The sequence below is a fragment of the Cebus imitator genome, unplaced genomic scaffold (genome assembly GCF_001604975.1).
Source record: "Cebus imitator isolate Cc_AM_T3 unplaced genomic scaffold, Cebus_imitator-1.0 Scaffold135, whole genome shotgun sequence".
NCBI classification, from domain to species: Eukaryota; Metazoa; Chordata; class Mammalia; order Primates; family Cebidae; genus Cebus; species Cebus imitator.
Window position 1 is genome coordinate 3,260,547 of NW_016107450.1, and position 5,568 is coordinate 3,266,114.

At 44.2% G+C, this 5,568-nt stretch overlaps 1 pseudogene; it reads right to left on the bottom strand.

Annotated features, from left to right (window-relative positions):
• Window positions 1-817: 817 nt before the first annotated feature.
• Window positions 818-1,954, bottom strand: LOC108313257 (annotated as a pseudogene).
• Window positions 1,955-5,568: the final 3,614 nt, after the last annotated feature.

The following is a 5,568-nucleotide window of genomic DNA, read 5'->3' on the forward strand; positions in this document are numbered from 1 at the left end:
CTGGCTAATTTTTGTCTTTTTAGTAGACATGGGGTTTCACTATGTTGGTCAGGCTGGTCTTGAACTCCTGACCTCATGATCCACCCACCTCAGCCTCCCAAAGTGCTGGGATTATAGGTGTGAGCCACCACGCCCGGCCAATAATGGGTTTTAAAAACAATAACAGCAGAGAATTTCCCCATTCTCTCTTCACCCCAATCCCTGGTAAGCACAATTCTACCTTCCATCTCTCTACATTTGACCACTGCAGGTATCTCATGTAAGGGGAATCACACAATATTTGTTCTTTTTGTATCTGGCTTCATGTTTTTGAAAACATTTGTTTTAAGGTGTGCACTTTTATTCAGCTGGTCTCAAGTCAGTGTACAAGTAAGCCCTGGCTGCTTAATGAGAAGTCTTCATACATCTCAAATTGAGGGACAAAAAAGAGTAGGCACAAAGGCTAAAAACTTTCAAAATAAAACAAACAAAAAAAATGATTAAGCTGAATATTTTAAAAATGTTGCGTTACATAATTTACATGAAAGCAACGCTATTATCTCCCCTGTGTGGAGTCGGGAGAGGACTGGGCCATTCGAATTAGAGGGAAATGCGGTGGCCTTTGGGAGGGGAAGGACTTCCTGTAACAATGCATCTCACGCTACTGGAATGACTATTAAAAAAAAAGAACAATGTACAATCAAAGTCCTCAGCCGCATTGTAGAACTTTGGGGGATGCCTGCTCCAACCAACACCATTCCAGTTTTTAAATCCTAAGTCAAGCCACAAAACAAAACAAAATTAAAAAATGAATAAAGCCATGCCAATATCATCTTGCTTTCTTCGCAAGTTAGGTTTTGTCAAGAAAGGGTGTAACACAACTAAGTCACAGTCAGCCTAGAAGCATTTGCGGTGGATGATAAAGGGGTCGGACTCCTTGTGTTCCTGCTTGCTGATCCACATCTGCTGGAAGATGGACAGCAAGGCCAGGATGGAGGCGCCGATCCACAGGGAGTACTTGCGCTCGAGAGGAGCAGTGATCTTGATCTTCATCGTGCTGGGCGCCAGGGCGGTGATCTCCTTCTGGAACCTGTCAGCAATGCCAGGGTACATGGTGGTACCACCAGACAGCACTGTGTTGGCGTACAGGTCTTTGCGGATGTCCATGTCATGCTTCCTGTTGGAGTTGAAGGTAGTTTCATGGATGCCACAGGATTCCATGCCCAGGAAGGCTGATGGTGATAACCTGGGCATCGGGCAGCTCATAGCTCTTCTCCAGGGAGTAGCTGAAGGCCGCCGTGGCCATCTCCTGCTTGAAGTCCAGGGTGATGCAACACAGCTTCTCCTTGATATCACGTACAATTTCCCGCTCGGCCTTGGTGGTGAAGCTATAGCCATGCTCAGTGAGGATCTTCATGAGGTAGTCAGTCAGGTCCCAGCCAGCCAGGTCAAGACACAGGATGGCAAGGGGGACGGCATACCCCTCATAGATGGGCACAGTGTGACCCCATCACTGGAGTCCATCACGATGCCAGTGGTATGGCCGGAAGTGTACAGGGACAGCATGACCTGGATGGCCACTTACATGGCTGAGGTGTTGAAGGTCTCAAACATGATCTGGGTTATCATCTCGCAGTTGGCCTTGGGGTTCGGGGGGGCCTCAGTCAACAGCAGGGGGTGCTCCTCAGGAGCCACATGCAGCTCGTTGTAAAAGGTGTGGTGCCAGCTACTCTCCATGTCATCCCAGTTGGTGATAATGCCATGCTCAGTGGGTACTTCAGGGTCAGGATGCCTCTCTTGCTCTGGGCCTCATCACCCACATAGGAATCTTTCTGACCCATGCCCACCATCATTCCCTGTGCCTTGGGCGCCCCACGATGGAGGGGAAGGCAGCCCTGGTGGCATCGTTGCCCACAGAGCCAGCCTTGCACATGCCGGAGCCATTATCAAAGAGTTTATCGATATCATCATCCATGGTGAGCTGGCGGCAGGTGTGGGTGGGTGGCCCCTCAGGCAAGGCTCTGTGCTTACGAGGCAGATGCAGTCTTGGTGGTTGAAAACTTCATGTTTCTGAAAACTCAGCATGTTTTCAAAGTTCATCCAGGTTATGACATATATCAGAATTTCATTCTTTTTTATTCTGCTTTCCTTTTATAACTACTGTTAATTAGAACACTCAGGCAAAGAAATATCCCTTACCATCCTGAAGGTGCCATTTGGGAAAAAGAAAAAACCCAAACAACTGGCTCTGATATAAAGATCAAATATGGAATCATCTGCAAATGAGAATGGTCAAGATTTATACATTATTCCCTCTCTGACCATGATGGTTACATCTCTTAGAAACTCTTTGTTAATAGAATTCATGGTTGAAGAACAGAAGATCTTGTGTGAAAAGGGACCAAAATAATGAAGTCCTTCTGCATATTCACCTCAACTAAAATTAAACCAGCAAATACACTACACTAAATAAACTAAGCATGGCATTTTCCTCTCCTTGATTATTGATAACCCAGATACTCACTGTGTCTCACAATCCAGTTATAGGGAAAACATGGCAGCTGGAACAAGACTTGGAATGATTTGCTCTTCAAGTTCACTCAGTGTGAAACTCCTGGCAATGTTCAATAATTTCTAAACATGTATGAGGCCTAGAGTTTCTCTTGAGGGTGAACTTGCATCCATAAAGGGATTGCTACGTCCCTAGAATCTTGGAATCCATATGCATAAGCTGGTGAGTGAAACACTTGCCAACATCAATATTCATCAAGGAAGTGCAAGAAAGAGCATCAAGAAAGGCCTGCCCTACTCTGGGATCACTGGTCAGGTCTAAGATGCTGTAACACGAATCCTGCTGATCGTTAAGTGTTCAGGACAAACTGCTTTGCTAGAACCGAAATGCCTGTGGAAGGGAACGGAAGGAAATGGGAGTGGATAGAGGAGATGCCCACTTGTGTGGCAGACTTAACTGACACCCCGACCACCACCCTGGAGCTGAACAGCCTGTCAAGGGTTCTCCTGCATTGAGTCACTATGGCCAGGTCACCACATGCCACACTTCATGATGTGAGCTGCCCCTGGCAGGGCACAGCCTTGGGGAAGGCATCTCTCCACAACTGAGGCAATCTCTGAAGCTGTCCACTGACTGCACACCCACCAACTGGGGCACCAAGTCCTTCCTGGAAGGGGATCTGGGGGTGCATCTCCACGTCCACCAGAATCACTTAGGGGACCATTTTCACTCAGCTGAAAAATTATTGTTAAGCTTCTCTAAGGGGAATACATTAACAGGAATAGAGAAAAGCTTCTGGTATCCATTACCTCCACCTTCCCTCAGCTAAGCCACACCTTTCCAGCATTAAGGAGTTGAGAATGTGTTTGGGAATCTCTCAATTCTCTTGGCTGGGTTAGGAGGGGAATTATGTGATATTTTCACTGGAGTGAGGGTAAATCATATTCAATGAACAGGAAAGAGGGGAGGAAAGTTGTTACAATTTGTGAGGAATGACTTGAATATATTAATAATATTGATAAATGTTTGCTTTTCAAAACTGGGAGAAAATTAATCACTCTCTATTTGTGGGTTAATAGATGGGTGATGAGATGGCATCAACTTAGTGTTTAAGAGCATAATTTTTTAAATCTTTAAAAAATTTTGGGCTCATGCCTGTAATGCCAGCACTTTGGGAGGCTGAGGTGGGAAGATCACTTGAGCCCAGGAGTTTGAGACGAGCCAAGTTTGAGATCAGACCCTGTCTCCAACAAAAACAAAAAAATTAGCTGGGTGTGGTGGTGCACATCTGTAGTCCCAGCTACTCGGGAAGCTGAGGCAGGAGGATTGCTTGAGCTTGGGAGATCAAGGCTGCAGTGAGCTGTGATCATGTCACTGCACTCCAGCCTGGGCAACAGAGCAGGGCCCTGTCTCAAGGTAAATAAATAAATTAATAAATAATAAAAAATTTTGTTGTGTGAAGATTTTCAAACATATATATAAACAGGGAGAATAATATAAGAAACTCCTATGTACTCATCATTCTGATTCAAAAATTATAAACACAAGGTCAATTTAGTTTCATCCATATTTCTAGCCACCCCTCTCCCCCAGTGAATTATTTTGGAACAAATCCCAGACAACATAATATTTCACCCATAAATATTTCCGTCTAAAATATAAAGAATTGAAAAACCCACAATAACATTAACATATTGGAAAACTGAACTTGATTTTGATCAAATACCAATTCAGTAATTGCTGTGAATTCCCTATGGTCCTAAAAATATTTTTTGACTGTTTGTTGGAATCAGAACCCAAGTAAGGGTCATACATTAAAATTGATTATGTCTCTTAAGTTTCTTTCAATTCATAGGTTTTCCTTTTCATCTCATTTTTTTATTGCTTGCAACTTACTTGTCAAAAAAATCAGGTTGTTTTTCCTGTAGAATTTCCCATGGTCTGGAATTTGCCCATTATGTCCTACATCCCCATTGTGTTGTTTAACATGTTCCCTTTTTCTCGTAGTTTCTGTAACTGATAGTGAGGTCATGAGGCTTGATGAGAATCAGGTTTGATTTTTTTTTTTTTTTTTTTTAACAAGACTGTAGGTGGTGGTGTTTACTTTCATTGTAAATTGTGCAGCTGGTAATATATAGCTGTCTCCTTTTTGTGATGTTAGTATCTGTTGGTGATCCTTGCCTATGTAGAGTAATTCACAGGAGCTGCAAAGTGATACTCCTCTGATTCTCATTCCTTCTAATATGAGCTGACTATGAAGAGAGATTTCTTGTCAGTAGTTTGTACAATTAAATAAGTAAATATACATATTTTATGTAAGCAAATCAATAAGTAAACACACATTTTTGGAGTACTTTTTTTTTTTTTGGGGGAATGGAATGGCAGGATAAAGTCTTGATTCTTCTTTTTTTTTTTTTTTGAGACGGAGTTTCACTCATGTTACCCAGGCTGGAGTGCAATGGCGCGATCTCGGCCACCGCAACCTCTGCCTCCTGGGTTCAGGCAATTCTCCTGCCTCAGCATCCTGAGTCGCTGGGATTACAGGCACGCGCCACCATGCCCAGCTAATTTTTTGTATTTTTGGTAGAGACGGGGTTTCACCATGTTGACCAGGGTGGTCTCGATCTCTTGACCTCGTGATCCACCTGCCTTGGCCTCCCAAAGTGCTGGGATTACAGGCTTGAGCCACCGCGCCCGGCCGATTCTTCTTCTTTTTTTTTTCTTTGAATTGGAGGTTGGCTTTTGTCACCCAGGCTGGAGTGCAGTGGCATGATCTCAGCTCACTGCAACCTCCACCTCCCAGGTTCAAGTGATTCTCCTGTCTCAGCCTCCCAAGTAGCTAGGATTACAGGCACCTGCTACCTCGCCTGGCTAATTTTTGTATTTTTAGTAGAGATGGGGTTTCACCATGTTGGCCAGGCTGGTCTTGAACTCCTGACCGAAGGTGATCCACCTGCCTCAGCCTCCCAAAGTGCTGGGATTACAGACGTGAGCCACCACACCTGGCCTGTCTTAATTCTTTAAAAATTTACCAATTTTTGGCTAGGTGCAGTGGCTCACTCCCTGAAATCCCAGCA